The 17,957-nt window shown below is 38.2% G+C and overlaps 1 protein-coding gene across 1 annotated transcript in view; it reads right to left on the bottom strand.

Moving 5' to 3' along the window:
• The window catches only part of chrm3a (cholinergic receptor, muscarinic 3a), a 79,921-nt gene that overhangs the window by 3,629 nt on the left and 58,335 nt on the right, over window positions 1-17,957 (bottom strand). The gene's annotated exons all lie outside the window — the stretch shown is intronic.

The raw sequence follows: 17,957 nt of genomic DNA, 5'->3' as shown, positions 1-17,957 counted from the left end.
TGCTTACAGACCATAAATGGAGTTAGCACAGTGGTTACATTCAAAATTTAACACTCATATATGTCGCTAGTCTACAAAGGGAAACCGTTTTGTGATAATGGCAATTTTATATTTAAGTCTGGTAAAAGTTATAACAAGTAGGGGTTTGAATAAAGCAGGAGGAATGAACTTTAGGAGATATTCTGGCACCTTTTCCCTGTCTGAGCAGCGATTTTTTTTCCTGCTCGCTAATTAGACATCAGCATTGATCTGGTCTTCCAAAAGCCCTCTAAGAAAGAAAAGATAGATCCTAGATAGATAAAGCTATCAACAGACAAAACCTAATGGTGAAACATGGAGAAAAGAGCACCAGAGGAGCTAATGCCGCCGTAGTCACAAAGAATATGTGAATATGCACTGTTTTTAGTTCAATTCAAGATGACTTTGCAATAAAAGGGCAAACATTAAATGAAAGATCCTGCTGTTTTTGTCAAAGCAGTTACTGATAATTGGATAACGAGATGAAGACCTCCAATTTCTAAACCAGCATGTTCTATTCTCTTCGAGTTTCGCTGAGCAATAACGCACAACTGCTGAGGTGAATGGATTTAGATGCATGCTTTTTAAATTACTGGCAAATCAGTTTGGACTTACAGCTAGGGATTCAGATAGTTTACACATGTGTCTGATGATACAAACATCAAATAGCACATATGAAAACTGTAGCTTTTTGTTGCCTGACATGTGTAGTAATCAATACTCAGTACACAGCTGTGATTATACAGAGTGCCGGACATTACCCCCGCTTGCTTTTTATTGTGAAAGCCATGGGAGTAGTGTTTTCTTCTGCTGACATTTACAACAATGTTTCAACAAGGAAAAACATATTACCCCTTACCACCAAATCCACATGCCTATAGACACTATGTACACAAATATATAAGCACGAATATAGCAGTTGTATAATGTTTAAAGTGACAATCGTGCACACAGTATTCATCCCACAGGGAAAGGTATTTGAAGCCGAGTGCTGTACCTGTGCCTACACAGAATCTCAGACCTCCCACAGAGCTGTTAAAGAACCCCAGTAGCCAACAGCGTCTCATAGCCATTTGTGACACCGAGAGCCGCACACCGCTACTACTATTATGAAAAAGCTCCCTGCTGTCTTTGCTGTGGACACGCATCACTTCATCCATGCTCATCCATGGATAGAATGCCGTCATGTTTCACTCATATACGCTTTACGTGACAGTGCAGGGCATATCATTTTCACCGAAAGGCATCGTGTGCACCATATTTGCATAGAAATTTGCAGTATGCACAGATTCACACATTAAATTTAGCAATGTAATAAATTACAGCAGGCTATATGAAAAGCAAAAGCAGCCAAATACAAAAACAACAATGCCTTTGAGGGGGGAAAAAAACTTTCCTAGAGTTGGCAAACTTTTAACATTTTACAAATTAAATTGTACTGGGCATGTATGCAATGTGTTACTAATGCAAAATAAATAACATTTAACTTTACTTACCAGTGCAAAATGTGTTTGTTTGGCGATCACAGCAATATATTGACTAAATTTCTGTTTCTATTTTTATGTCATTATATATACACATTGTTCACTTTCTTTTTAAAAAATATCAATATCTGAACACAATACTCAAACAAAATCAGCATTATTACTCAAATAAATAAATAGTATACTGTTTGGTGTAATGCAGACATAGGAAGAGAGAAAAGGCTGGATCCTATGGGAACAGGCCAAATGTCAGAATTGCTGTACCTGTCCATGTCTCTTTTTGAGAGTTACACAATAAATCAGTGTTGGCACTGATGGGTCTGCAAGCCCCTCGTCACACTGACACAACAGTGTACATAATCCTTCAATCACACTAATAGGAGAAATTTATGGCTATCTAATTGGATATGCAGTCAATTATACAGCATAGATGTGTACAGTGTGTGTATATATATATATATATATATATATATATATATATATATATATATATATATATATATATATATATATATATCAGAGAGAGAGAGTATTGTGTGTTTATTAATACTCAGCTTTCCTGTGCAACAATAAACCAGTGTTCAGATGATAATTCTGTCTGATATCAGGCAATTGTCTTACAGAACAAACATAATTATGAACGGAACAATTATGTTTTGTTGTTGCCTCCGATTGCATTAGTTATTTACCACAAATTTACATCTACATTCTGCTGGGAGCAAAATAAGTGAGAGTGGTTTTTATGTTTGTTTTCCTCTCAAAAAATATAATCACCCCTCTTCAAATGAAAAATGTATGAGCCAGACGACAGTATCCTTTTCCAACATAGGTGGGCTAAAACTCTGCCAACAGCTGCCATTACAGAGAAGCCATTATACTGTATTTGTCTTGTTTTCTCCAAGTCAACATTAAGCTCTATGTCTTAAGTTTGACTCCAGGGCACGTAGGTGTGATAGCTTCAGGTACAAAGGAAGATCGATACTCGTTTACTGAGGTGCAACACAACTTGTTCCCTGACATTTTCAGGCATTTGTCCCAGCAGGGTTTGACAGCGCAATCCAAGTTGGGTCCAAGAATCCATCTAAATGATTGGATGACTAATATACGGCCATTTCAGCTTACTATTTTTAGCATAGTAGTGATATGGCCAAAAACTATTTCCACCAAGGATGAGTCACACTGACAAGCACTTTTAATGAAGGTTAAAGCTGCTGTAATTTGAATTTTGGTCACTCTGGCCCCAGAAGTGCCTAGATTTTTAACTTTAATAACTTGAACACACACCACAAAAATGCAAATAAAATACTGACAAACAAAGCAGAACCAGACACAACCTCTTCTTCAAAATAAAAGAGACACTGGCAAAGAAAACCAAGATTACTCAAGCTGTCACACATTTCAATTTTAACAGAGCCACTACAGTCAAAATGCATACATATTCAGCCAGCCCGACAGCAGTAACCAATAGTTTTGTGATAACAATCACTGGCTGGGCAGCACTGCATTGTCATATAGTTTGCAGATTTCTGCCTTGTGAAGAAGAAGGCAGACATCAAGAGCGACTCAGAACTTCAAACACAGATACAGTATTCATCAATTATCTTAACCGCTTGTCCAAATTCATGGCTGTAGGGGGCTCTCACTGGAGATGAGAAAGGGTCTGGACTGGCTGCCAGTCTATCACAGGACAAGCACAGAGAGACAGACAACCACACACACACACACACACATTTGAACCTATAGACAATTTGGATCACAAGATAACCTAAGACACATGTGTTTGGACTAAGTGCGTGAGTGTTGGGAGTCAGGGTACCTGCAGGGACCTGACACACGGACAAGGAGAACATGAAAAGTCCACACAGAAAGGCAGCAGCAAGCCAGCAGGTTCAAACCCAAAACCTTGTTGCTGTGAGACATCACTGCTACCACTGCAGAGACACATTAACCATGTACTAAAAGCCACAACTTCAATTAAATCTCATGAGGCTGTTTCATTTTGAGAACAATTCCTAAATCATTAAAAAAAAATTGTGCTGTCCCACAAAGTGGGATTGTGAGATATTACATAACGAGAACATGATGGTAAGTAGTGTCCAAAAACTAACTGCTCTGTGAATTTTAACTATCGTATATGGTGCAGTAAACTTGTGAATAAAGACTAGAATATTGTCACACAAATATAGTATTTTACACTTGATATTGCTTCACCTAACAATAACAATTCACAGCTCCATTTCCTAAAATTAGAATTAAAGAAAGGAGCATCTCAAACATATGCCAAAATTCTAAATGTTTTGGCATTGACAAAAAAAAAGTTAGCTCTACAATGCAGTCTGTAGTTACTATGGTCTATAGTTTGCTCTACTGTGCATGTGTAGACCAAATCTCAGCTTGATGAGTCACACTGAGATGCTCACAGTCACTACCACATATGGGAAACATGTAATGGTCTTACATACCTATAGAGATCAATGGTTTCCTTGGAGATATTGTGAACAACATTTACAGTATGGGTCATACAACCCACAAAAGACTCTGACTTTTGGTAACCCAAGTAGTAATCAGATAACTTGGGAATACGCTCACCTCTGCAAGGATATTGTGCCATGCAGCACAATTAAATACGAGTGCTCCATATATCTCTAAAAGTGAACCTGAAGCATTTTTTTCCACACATGAAGTTACTTTCGCTGTATACAAAGCACAAGTCTGTTATTCTTCACCACCTCAGATATGGTGAAACATCAGAGGCACTCTGACATAAACACCCAATTTTCCAACGACATTATAGGGGAAGCATTTACTTTCTTAGTTTTTAAGAAAGACAGTCATCTATTAATTATAATTTCAAACAAAGCTCAATAGCACCGTTGTTCATGAAAAGTATTAAGCCAAGGCTTGATGTAAAAAACTTAATTTAATACATTCAGACATAACAGACACTAATAAATCACACAGAATGTTTTTGTGATAGTAAATGGCATGTTTCCTGTTAAATTGAGTAACTGTACTAAGCTAAATAGAAAATAACAATATAATTGTATTATTTTATTTATATATAATTGTGTTTTGGCATGGAACAACAGTGGAAACTGGCCTTGTTCCTCCTGAAAAGGGATGTTGTGGTGGCACAGGATGAGCTAAAGCCATCACAAGCTGGAGAGCAGGGGGTTGCTGCCAGAAGATGGTGGCTAGGGTTGAGAAACAGCGCAAGGCCATCTGTCAGGTACTCACTGCTGACAAAAAGAAGCATTTAGTGCTTCCTTGGCAACAAACAGACTTGCTGGGAGTCCATGAGCAATACTCTCAAGTCAACTCTGAAGTTCACAGATTTTTAGTCTGGCATATCTTTAATCTGTTAAATAGCTTCGAACTGTTGCTGAAACTGTACCTGTGGACAGGTACAGTTTCAGCAACAAATTACACGTCCTCCTCCACAGGTTCTGCCCTACCTGATTTTAATCGGGCATGGTTTTTCCTTCACCATGACACACCACCTTCACCTTGTGATACCTTGGAGCTGTAGTCTGGAGACTTCTCACAATACTCACACCCAAAAAAAATATATTTACTTTAAGTGCTTTAAATCTGTACATCTCAGTAAATCTGTTGACAAGGATTTAGATTTAGTGACAAAAGAAAATGCAGTTACCTCTTATTGACCTCAGCATCAGTGAATATTTCCTACTGCTTGTGTGCTTTGTTTGTTAAGATATATGAAACTGCTGACTGACAAAGCCTCCCAGCTTCTAGGCTGCTAATATCTTTTGAGTATCTCAGACATGTTGATCCCTCCAGCTGTTTTTTAAAGCAAATATGTGTTTCTGGATTTAATAATATTATGCACATTATTTACTATGAGAGTGTCAGACACTCTGCCAGTGCTGTGTGCCTTTTCTCAGGAGCTGTGAGTCAGATAAGGACACGCTCGATTTCACAAATGTTTCTGTAATTTATTGGAGGCACGTGACAAGAAACACTGTTTATACTGTAAATCTTTTACGACAAGAAATATCCCTCTCATAAGCGGCAAGCTATTCATTCCTTATCACATGTGAGAGATTCCTCGCACCCGAGTAGCAAACATTATGAATGTGCAGGGGAGATAAGATAAATTAAAAAGGATGAAAATGAATGTAGAGTTTATTGAAGGATTACCAGACCCTTTCAATAGTATCAGTTATTTAGGTTACATGTGCTACATTTTACTTTGGGAGACATATCTGGACATCATATCGTGGGCATTCATGGGCTGAGTGAAGCTTCTAAAAATCCCAGTTTGTGAAAACACTTCATTAGTTTAATAAATGCAGGTTAAACCTCTACCATGTAAGGAGAAATACACAAAGAACCTTTCTCTAAGCTCAGGCTCATTAAGATAGATCGAAAAAAGGTGAAATACTGCCAAGTGGTCTGACAATGTAAAATTTTGTATAGACCCTTTTTCAATTTATAGATGTTGTGTATGTTTACGTTTTGGAGCAAATACCTATTTTGCAGGAAAAGCATCACATTTTTCAGTAAGATAATGCCAAACCATGTAAACCAGGTATCTAAGATAAAGTAAGCAACATGTTGCCCTAAAACTACAACTGTGCTATCAAAAGAAGAGTTAACAGGTCTCTGCTTCAAGTTTTTTTTAAATGTTTTCCATCAAATTATTTCACCTTTGGATGTATTGTCTTTATATTTTTATGTGTTTAAAAACATCATATAATATTTGTAAAATGTCTTTGTGCAGCCATTTGCACAAAGACATTTGTAGAAACTTTAATGGCAAACCACTTAATGGTGATATATGTTTCAGTCTGGACCAAAGTGTCAGCGCAGCAGACAAGCATTTCCACGCTTTGTTATCCTAAAACTCCTGATCGTAGCTAAAAAGCACCAGAGTACATCAGGTTCTAGCTGAGCAAAGCACTCTTGAGTCTACTTATATTGCACATTTTCCAGCATGTAGCCCAGCCCATAGAAGGAAGAGAGTTTTTAATTGAATAATTGTTTGTACATTAGCAGAAGTCTAAGCGTTTTAGTCATTAAGTGCAAATCTTGCTCTTCAAGTGAAAAATGTAAATACTAATGTTATCAGTGTAAACTCCTGACTGCATAACAGAAAACCAGGAGTGTCTGTACAACTGAAGAAATCCTGTCAGTTTCCTAACACCAGGAAGCAGCTCAGCATAATTGTTCTGCCCTAACCTTGTTTAGTCTCCTTTATGACTGTGGGCAGCCAGGAGATCTGCTTTTATTGAGGTGTTTTTTTGTTGTTGTTGGGTTTTTTTGCCGAAATCCAGATTACTGCACAACAGTGTCTGAGTTCTGCTTACACTGGCACCACAAGCCATAAACAGATTGCAGTTTGACAGGAGCTTATCCTGATAAAATAATAACGTGAGGAAGTGAAATAATTGTGTGAGTGGTTTTGCATAGTGCCATTATAACAGGATATTCAATTCAATCTTATTTATATAGTGTCAAATCACAACAACAACTGCCTCAAGACGGTTTCTATATTAAAGTAAAGACCCAACAAAAACCCCTGGGAAACCCCTAAAAATCAGATGATGCTGTATGAGCAAGCACTTTAGCGACAGTGGAAAGGAAAAACTCCCTTTTAACAGAAAGAAACCTCTGACAAAACCAGGTTCACAGAGGTGTGGCCATCAGCAGTGACCAGTTGGGGCTGGTTGAAAAATCAATCACTCAGTGTTAAACATGGCTTAGAAAGTCTGACTGATAAGAAGATCCGTGGGCTACTTGTTCCTTGTGAAACCAGTGAAAAACTGTGGGTGGTGTCAATCAAAAAAGACAGGCTACATACAGTATGTTCTTGATGCTTTACATCTTATATTGTGCAAATATGCAGAAATAATAAGGAAACTGCCTCAATACGAACTTCACTAGAAATTATGATATTTCCCATATCTGACCCGTCATTTGTGTGATCAAACCACCCAAACTTTAACTAAAGCCAGTTTAAAAAGGAGTGATTTCTTTTACTGATTTGTAAGTTTCAGAGGACACTAATTAGTGAAAATATCCTTTTGACAGAGACAGGATTAGAAAGTACTGAAAATAAAGGTGTTGTTGTAGATAGCAACCACACAGTCGATTTTGTCCTTTTAAGAAACTAATGGTTACAAAATTGTAAAAGCCAAAACTGTTTGGATATGCAGTCTTACTGAATGCATTAAATGAATGAAGGAAGTCATTTTTGTTGTTATATTCCTCAGCTGTTGTATGAGAGTATCTGTGTGAGGAGAAAAATCTCCACGTGGAAAGAGAGGCTGGATGTTGTTATGCTCCTGACCTGTGCTACAGGCTCATGGGATTTCACACACATCCTCACCTCTGCGGTGGGTCTCTGTTGCTTTTTGACAGCCTCTGTAACAAGCTGCTGGAACTCTTTAGACATGGCACTCTTAGACACTTGGACATGCTTGCGTAGTATGTGTGTATGTGAAAGCAAGAGGCAGGAACAATGTAGAAAGGCAAACTACAGACAGTAGAAGAACAGCTCCGGAATATGTCAAACCAAAGGGCTTCAGGATGACTGCAGGGGGAATGCTGTAAGTTAACCTTTCTTTCATTGTTGTCATAAATCTAAAACTGGATGAGAGCCAAAGCATACCTTTTGTGTGTTTTAAAAACAAAAGTAAAGATACCGTCACTGAAATTAGGGTGAGTTTTATGGAAGATTTTGGAGTGGGACACTGGAAAAAAATTTGCTTGTGCATTAAATTTGCCACAGTGACAGCTAGCTCCTAACAATTCCCGCAATCTAAACTATGAAGTACCTCGCTTTGTTTTTTTGCAAGGCTGATACCAAGCCTGACCCACTGCCTCACACCTCAAGCCTGCACTTCAGTGCAACCCTACACAGATGCTATACACATGTAACTAATAGGCTATTGCGAACACTCCTTAAAAGGAAGTGCAACCATCTGCCTATTGAACAGGCACTTGAAAGAGACAGAGAGGGAGAAAAAGCACACACTCTCCTCTATGTAAACATGCTTTAGCAGGAAGAGAGGGGTCTTTAAATGCTGAAGGCAGAAATTTTGGGTTGTGCAGGGGTACAAGAAGGGGAGGTGAAAGGGCCTTGCAATGTGCAAGGAGATGTTAAGTAGTCACACCTCCTAGCGAGTGCAAGTTGGAAAGAAGTGGGATATTATGCGGCAGAGGCAGAACAAAAGACAGCTCCCAATTCAGGGTGGCTGGATGTCAGATGATAGAGACCCATCACCTTTTTCAGTTGAAAAAAACCCAACATGGGATTAAATAATTATGTCCGTTAAGTATATGGCTTAAAGGAGGAAGTAGTGCAAGTGCTGTTACAGACACATGAAAGCCTTTGGAAGGAGGGTGCACTGCATGCATCTTGTTACGCCACACAAAACTCACGGATCTGCACTCTTTCTTTGCAGACATGCGTGCATGACAGAAGCACACCCAAAGAACCGTTGACTCTATCACTCACTGTGTTTCACTTTCACCAAACTACTTATAGGCATACAAACACAAGCATTGTCAGTTGGCAATGCTCAAACACTTGAGGGGCCACTGAGTCAACAAGGTGATTACAAGGATATCTTGAAAATGATCCAAGTACTGTATCGGCACAAAGAGGTGTGCTGCTGACAGGACTGGTTATAATACAGTACAAACACTTCTGCTGGCGGATGTAGACAGGCTTGCACAGACAGTTAACAAAGCACTAAACGTATTACAAACATGAACACTCACAGGGATGTGGACACACACACACACATACATACAGGCACACACGCACACAATCTCATGTCTCTGTTGCTCCTCTGCCTCATTCACTTAAACATTGCAGACCCAGCCTCCTCACCCCTTCCCGCCCTCTCTGCCTGTTTCTTTCCACACACTTGACAGTGGGTGTATCCTATTTCATTCAATAATATCAACCCAGGTGACATGACTGTACCTGGCACTGGTGCCTGAAATAGCTTTTAAATTTGATTCCTTAAATTCTCTAGGGAAGTCACAGTAGTCTCAGCTGTCTCTCAGTATCAAAAGCCTATTTCTTTGTTAACCTCTTGCAGATGAAACCAAACCCGATGTGTATATCTGGAGAGACAGACTTGATTAAAAAAAACAACAAACAAACACAAAAAACTCTCAAATAAATACACACAAGCATCATGGGTAGTTTTGTACATTTGGTTGGGTTTTTTCCCCCTACAATTTACAAATGCCCCTAAACGTGTCTCATGCAAGAAATCCATCATTGAGATTGTATTTACATACCATAGCTTGGTGTCAAGGTTAACATTAAGGTTTAGGTAAGGTTTAAGGTTAAGCACTTAGTTTACATAGTTAAGGTTTAGCTATGGATGGAATGCACTGTGTCAATAAATGCCCTCGCAAAGATAGCACTGAAAATGAAAAGTGTTTTTTTTTTTTTAGTTGTTGTTGTTGTTGCTTCTCTGCTTCACTGTATCTGTTAGTCATTCTTCCCCATACTCACAAAATGGAGAACAGCAGTCAAATAGGAGAAACACTCAAAAGACCGGGAAGAGAAAACAACCTCTATCCAAAATATGAAAACCACACAATTTGCTTTCAGGACATTGGATGAACACTTATCGATATATGCAAAGGACAGACACACACATAGAGATTCTTTGATCAGTTAAAGAAATTAATTGGCAGTCATTTGAGTGTGAGAATCTGAAGATCTGTGGTTCATCCCTATTCAATCTCCAAGGTGGGCAAGATGATGAACCTCAAGTTGGCCCAATAGCAGCCATGTGTAAGGAAAGGACTTACGACAAAATACACTTATTAAGAAAGTATGTGTCTGTGTCCACAGTATGTCTTTTGAAAAGACAGTATTAATGTAGTCCATTTACTTTTCAGCATACTGTAACTAACCCTCCACTTCCACAATCAGAAGTTTGATCACCTCCTTCAGCCCCTGATTTCTCATCATTGTGTGAATGTGCATTGACAGGGTTATATGAACGTGTGCTTGAATGTGTGAATATGGTGGGTTGTCTAAAGCTCTTTTGAGTGTCTGATAAGAAGAAACAAAGGTATTACATAAATTCATCATTTAATGTCAAAGAAAAAAAATAGGTTAGATGAATGTATATGTGTATATGAAATGAAAAAAACAGTTTTAGACAGTGGAGGATTCTATACAAAGTCCCTCTTAAGTTGTGGGTGCACATGAAACAAGTGCAAATTCACTCTAGCTAGTGTAAAAAAGCATTAGAGGCATATCCATGTAAATTATAAATAATTGAAATGTGAAGCTGTTAGACACACATTCATAAACAAGCAAGGAAATTTAAAAGCAGCGGCCTGGAAGATGATCGCAGAAAAAGCTGTCCTTGGTAAGTTCTGCAAAGCAGTCAGCCTAAGATGTCACACGAGACACAAGAGAAGTAATAGATGGCTGCATGGGCCAGATAAGCACAGACTGCAACTGTGCAGTAAAGCAAAAAAAAAAAAAAGGAACAAAAACTGAACATGAAATCACCATAAAGAAATAAACAAGAGTGCTTCTGTTGCAACGTCAGTCCTAAGCCACATATCTATTATAGACGCACTAGTCAATGTTATAAAACTGTACTATATTTAGATAAAAAAAAGTATGCGGCCCTGTGCAATCTCTAGTCAGAAAAGGGAAAGGAAGACAAAAAAGACAATACAGCACCATACAAGGTTTACAGTTGTTCCATAATATGATAAACTCACATACTGAGGACAGAGACACCTTGAGAGCTTTAACTCTGAAACATCCTCACTGCGTGCTATTGGCCGAGTGTCACAACAAAGATTATAGCCTACAATTATGCTTTATATTGAGTGCTTGCTGGCTAATGAACCATGAATGCTAATAGTGACAGACAAGAGATGGACCGGCCACAGAGACAGCTGGCTTTTGCCACCGAGGCTTCCAATTATTGGTCTGTCAGAAAACATCCAACAACAAGAGGGAGACACGTGAAATAGTGTATTCAAAAGTGTTATGTGGCAAGTATAACAATAGGGTTGGTTTAAAAAGAAGCCAGAGATCGAACAGTGATGGACTAGCAAATATATTCGAGTCGGATAATCAATTTAACAAGGGCTTCTTGTCTTCTCGGATTCTCAGAACCAACTACGTAGCACATGAGACACATTCTGAAATTAGCATAATGAGGCAAGCTACTGTGCTAATGCACATATGGACTAATATCTTGAACAATAAAACTGCTAGCATTTATGGGGGGCCCTGCATCTAGTGAATGATGATCTGTGGGATGTAATAGTTCCCATCCGGCATACTGACAGAAACATTATGAGGATGGAGAGTGATGAGATCCTCATAAGCCTCCAGTACTGTATGGAGCCATGCTGAGAGGAAAAAGACTCTCTTTGACTCCTTTTGCACTTACAACACAGCTAATATGAGTGGGAGCCCTCACTGTGAGACACAAGACAGACCACAACACAATATTATATAAGTGGCTGAGCCATAAAAATCATACTCAGGCGATAATAAAATGATATCTGAGAAGATATTTTCCTGATCTCGTTTTGCTTCTTCGGGTGCCTTCATGTGTTTTATAATACTGTCTAGAAACCCAAATCTTAAGGCTTAGATACTAGATACTGTGTATAAAATCACTTATACTGTGCATGCAATGACATAACAAATCATCCTTTTTCCGAACAGCAACCCTCTGGTATGCTTCAAAAAATTAGGCATGACTTGAGGAGTGTCATTTGTCATGATGACATTACACCTGCAGTGTTGCAGTGAAATTCCAAATACTCTTTGCCAGAGTGCTTGCTGTGTAAATCACAATGTTTATTGATACTCCGCTGCTGGACTCATCAGAATACGCACTAAAATCAGCGAAACATCAGTAACTCTGCTGACGTTCTGCAGAAAACCTTGCTGAACAATGGGGTTTTTAAATTTCTGTTAAATTCGTTTATTACCCCTGTGAAAGAAGTCAAATTTTTTCCCAGTACATGTGCAGCCATACAATAATGTTAAGTCAACTCTTCCTTGCTGCAATAGCAATAATGAAGTTTGCTGGGTTTTCTCTTTTGAACTTCCTCTTTTTTAATCAGCTGGACCATTTTTCTCAACCGTTAGGCTCTTGTGTGTATCTTTGCAGATGTCAACCCCAAAGAATGAGGCTCAGAGGCCCTTAAACTTATTTAAACAGTGCTGAGAGCAAGTATATTACTCAGTGCTCTGGTTAGTGGCAGAAGATAAACACCATAACCACTCCAGTGTCTTGGTAATTTCCGAGAACTATGATACAAAGGTTGTAGCCACTTTTTTAGCCTTAAACTTTAATATATATACTCATACCAATCAGAAGAGCCCCACTGGTGTACATTCTCTCTCATTATCTAATCCTCTGTACAGAATTTCTTCCTGTAGGCTAACAACTTTATCTCCTGCTTTTCAATTATAAGTGTTTAGAGGGAGAAAACTAGAAAGACAGAAGGGCTCAGAGAGAAGAAGTTAGACATATAAAAAGCAGGAGCTCAGAAAGATACAGCAGGAAGGAAAATCCCACAGTGGCCTGGATTCGACTGATATAATTCACTATATCTCTTTCTGTTTTTCTGTTATGTTATCTTGTAGTTGAGCTTCACAAGCTGTGACGGAAGCCCCACCAGTGGGCCACAGAGCTGCTGCAGGTGGGGCATAGACAACCTTAGACAACCATGTCAAACTTTATAACATTCAACTCACATCCTTATACAGTGTTAATGATTGAATTGTTGGATCTGGGGCATGAATGTTTCCCATTTCTAGAATGAGGCGCGCAAGAAAAAGTTTGTACTCTGCAAAAAAAAGTCTGACTTGGTGATCATCCATAAACAGCAACATGTATCTAATGAATTTTAGATTTAAGGGTCATCTACAACATGTATTTCCTGCAGGCATTTCTAAATACTTTAGTATATGGCTATGATTCTTCTACAAATGAAAGCACAAAACTGTAATAAAGTCTTGGCTTGCTGAAGATGCAGGTCAATGAATGAATGTGGGAAAACACTAGCAAAACACCTACATTAAACATCAACTTGTTGACACACAGGAGCTGAGATGAATCCATCATACGTAGTCTTCTCAGTAAACTGACGTCAAACTTGCTGCATGGCTTTGAGTCAGAATCTTTTGAATAATTAGTCAAATAGAAACGCCAGATAACTACTGTGATATTCAAACATTTAAGGTAATAATATTTAAAGCAATTATATAAATAATAATAATAAATAATATAATTAATAATTAAGTTAAAGTAAGAAATTGCAAAAATGAAGGGGTGATTGAATAATTTGTGAATGAGCGGCTGACAGTCACCTTTGTTTGAACCAATGAACGTCATTAGCATTGTTCATTGGATCAGCTGACGATCAGCTGCTGGGTGCACATGAGTTGGAGTACACGTCCTGCCTGAACAAACACTACGCTTCACTGACTTACTTCATCTATTCTTCTTTCATGTCCCAAAATGGCCAGAATCATTCACTCACACTGAAAACTCACAGTGAACTGCTACACGTGCTAACAACAACCTCAAATAAGAAGACTTTTATCTCGTTCACACACGCACGCAAAAAAATTGGGAGGGTCAAAGTGTGATTTTTTGGAGAATAACTTGGGTAGAATAAAGTTTGATTGAGGTCGATTTTAAAGTGTTCAAACTTGAAACAGGTTCCTTCATGCTGATTAACTATTATGCTGCTGTGTGAGTGAACTGCTGTACAGCAACATCAATAAAAGCTTTGGTGTTAGAAAACAGTACACTTTATTGCTTGGTTGTTATGGACACAGAGACGTTAAACCAGGAATCACAATTTAAATCCACATCCGGGACCTGTCATTGTAATGGATGCATATTGGCCCACTGACTTGTTTATCTACGTGACACAATGCTACTCTTTTCATGCCTCGTTTATCGAGGGCAACACTGTGTAAACACGGCTCAAACTTATGATACAATATACCTCGCAAATAAATGGTGCTTTTTTTCTCACCTACAAACTCTTCTGCTCTGTTGTGCAGTAATCCGTGCCTTTATTTCATCATGCACGAATTATTGCTGCTCACTTTTTTCGCTGCTCAAGCTCTGCCAGCCCAAAGGCAATACCACATAAAATAAGACAAGCTTCCCTGCAACAGCTTCCCCTGAAATTTCAAATTGATTTTAAGATCTAACAGTTTTGTAAAGCCAAATGAGGCCTGTGCTCAGCTTACATCACTGACCATTTGACCTCCTACTCACTTGAGCAGTAAATTTGTTTCAAGATTCATCCTGTAACCTAAAAGCAAGCACACTTTCACTGTAAGAGCTGCCAGAGAACGTGTAGGTCAGGGTCAACATTCAAGTCTTTGCTTTAAAAAATGAGTTTTATTATCTTTGCCTTGTCTTCTACACATGGACAAACTTTATCCTTGGCCAAACAAATATCTGCATAAATTGCGAAAGTTTTCAACCACAGAATAGTGTGTTTCTTTTAGAATACGTTTCTTTATTCATTATTTCGGTGAGAATGATTCATAGCGTGTCATGACTTTCCACTAATGAGAAGGTCTACTATTTTTCAACTGTGCTATTTACTTTTGTTTTTTCTTTTCCATTAAACAAATTGGCAGATTCACTTTTCACTGTTATGGTGGAGTTAAATTTAGAGCCTAACCAAAAATACCATATTTGGCTCCTTGTGTCTGTCAGCTTTGTGGACATTTAATGAATACTTTTAAAGAAGCACTCTCCCTTTCTGTCTCTGTGGGTGGACAGAATGAGGGTATTTCGGAAATGCAATATTGCTGGCTGACGCATGCTGCATCCACATTGAAAGTAAAGCTCTGATTTGCCACCTGTATGCATGCAGTCTATTCTGAACCCAAGAGGTTTTTAGTCAGTAGCGGCTTTTTTGAGCCCAACCGTATCATTAAGCCATGTGTATGTGTGCAGCTAATAGATGCTGCAAAATACATACTTACAGTATAACTGTCTGTGCTGATATGCAAGCACTCTACATACAACCCAACTATTAGTTAAGGCGATACTTGTGTGGCTTACATGCACAATAAGACTTGCTGTAGTTATTTGACGGTGTGTTCTGTATTGCTTTATATTGCCAAGTTATAAAACTGGCATTTTGGAGATTAAACATTAAACTTTATACCACTATAATACAACGACAATGCTGGTGTGGAGATATGACCAAAGACACTTTAATTTTAGTAAGCAAGGAACACAATGTACCTTCTACTGTGGTTTCATTTTATGTGGACGAGAGAGAGTATTTGAAGTCAAAATCTGCATTTGGCATCCTTAAGTTTTAATGTATCAGCACCATTTTCTTAATTAATTTGTCAAACAGTAATGCAGTAGAAAAAGCTCCCTAGACTGCGTGGAATCAAAAGGGGAACGCTGACAGCTTGCCTTAGTGGACAACAAAAGAAACGTAGGCTGGTGTGAAATGACAATACTGCCGATATTTACACTTTCTCACATCTCTCCCTCACTTAGGCATGCATATAATAATTAGACTTAAGATAAGTGCCTTTTTTTTTTGTTCAAATTGTTGGGAATTTTGACATGCAACATCTGAAATATGTAATTATCACTCAGGAGGGAATTTGTTTCTCAAAAGTAACCTTTTTTGGGTATTATTCAGATGGTGCTAAGCATGCTCAGACAGCAGCATGACCCAAGTATGTGCTAACTTACTGAGAAATAACCACAAAAGCAATCAGAATGCTTTTTTCTAAACAAAATCCCTGTATTTCTGCATGTTGTGAGCATACAGTAATAAATGCTCAGAAGCTGCCTTCAGAGAGGCACACTTAGTACAAGAACGCCTGTGACAATTAACCACCACCTCTGGTGTTTCTCTGTTTTATGTGTGAATCCGTCACCTCTAAATACACCACTGACTGGCAAGGATACAAGTCACAGTCTGCGAGTTTACAGTTAACTTTCCTTGTGAATGTCTTTTTTAAAAATTGCTGCGTGATAACTGCTTTCATGTTATGCACTGAAGATATGCCGCCATGCCTGGTGCTCGCATCATTTTAAACACCAAATTCGTTAACTGCAATCGGAGAAACAACAAAAATTGTCAAGTTTATGCACGAATCATTTCACATGAATCGTAAACAGTATTAGTGACATATCAGTGGAAAGATGTGCAATGCAGTGAAAGTTAGAGATAAATGTGACAAACTTTGAAGTATTAATAATCTTCTAGTGTGAGTGTCGACGTGTGCTTTAACTCACAACTTTTTTGGGGGGGGGCCTCGGAGATGAAGCATCACTTCTCATTTGATCCATCTAACTTAAATTCATTACGTTAATGGCGAGAGATACATTTATGATGCTGCTCTTCAATCTGCTATATAATTTTTTTCCACATACAGAAGCCTGCTCCAAAGAACTGTAATGCAGAGATCAGGCATTTTGTAGTGTAGCTTTTCTTGGACTATTTCCAGAATATTGTGGTACTATAAAAGACTCTCTTGTTCCCAGAGGATGAAGACTCATCCATCATACAGGCATTATATTAGCCCATGAGCAAGATGCATTACAGCTGATGTGAAGTTACCACTGAAATATGAACACACTAAGGGGTTGATGGAACCCACAGTAGACTTGTAGGATTTTATGTAATTAGAGGTCGAACTACTTCACCCTTTAGGTAGTCATCTGCTATAGTCCTTGTCACAAAAATAGAAAACTTAAACTAGAACTTCAAATTATGTTTTGCGTGTTGTTGAGCATGACCTAACCTGATGTCAGTGTACACTTAAACTAACACTGGCTGAGTACATGTTGCACTGCAAGTTAAAGTCGATGGGGAATTTTTTTTATCTCCTTACTCGTTTTCTACCTGAGAGCGAGCAAGCTGATCATAATCGATACTATTATTTCATGTTTTTAAACTTACCTTTTCCCCAAGTACATATAGTGCAAGACTTTGTTGATATGGATTCTGAAAGCACAGATTTCTACCAAGGACAAGAGTCCAATAATCTGACAAAATGTAGATTGAATATATCAAAGTCTTGCTGAGATATGACTCCACTTCTGTGTATCAGCTTTGCTATCAATTTTAATTGGCTGTCAGAAATGAACACCTTTAAAAGCACAAATTCTCTAACAGTAAGTCAGAAAAAAGATCTGTACCAATTTCAGCAGGCAAAAATGCAATTTGATGTCCCTGAGTTCTCAGATAAATCCTGCAGTACCTCATTTGGGGAAAATTGATGGAAATTGTAATAATATTAACAAAACATATTTCAGAAATTATTATCCCGATGGAACAGCAAAGCCTGCAAAATTTGATGGAGGAGTCAGACTGCATGTATTCAGAGTTTCTTTAATAATGGACTAAATATTTATCCAACTAAAAATAAATACTATAAATTCAAATAGTTGTGATTTAATATAT

This window comes from Mchenga conophoros, linkage group LG13 (assembly GCF_057382185.1).
Source record: "Mchenga conophoros isolate Kocher_MC1m ecotype Shallow Benthic linkage group LG13, M_conophoros_male_GT1.1, whole genome shotgun sequence".
NCBI lineage: Eukaryota > Metazoa > Chordata > Actinopteri > Cichliformes > Cichlidae > Mchenga > Mchenga conophoros.
The sequence above is the reverse complement of the archived record's forward strand: the minus strand, read 5'-3'. Positions and strand labels throughout refer to the sequence as shown.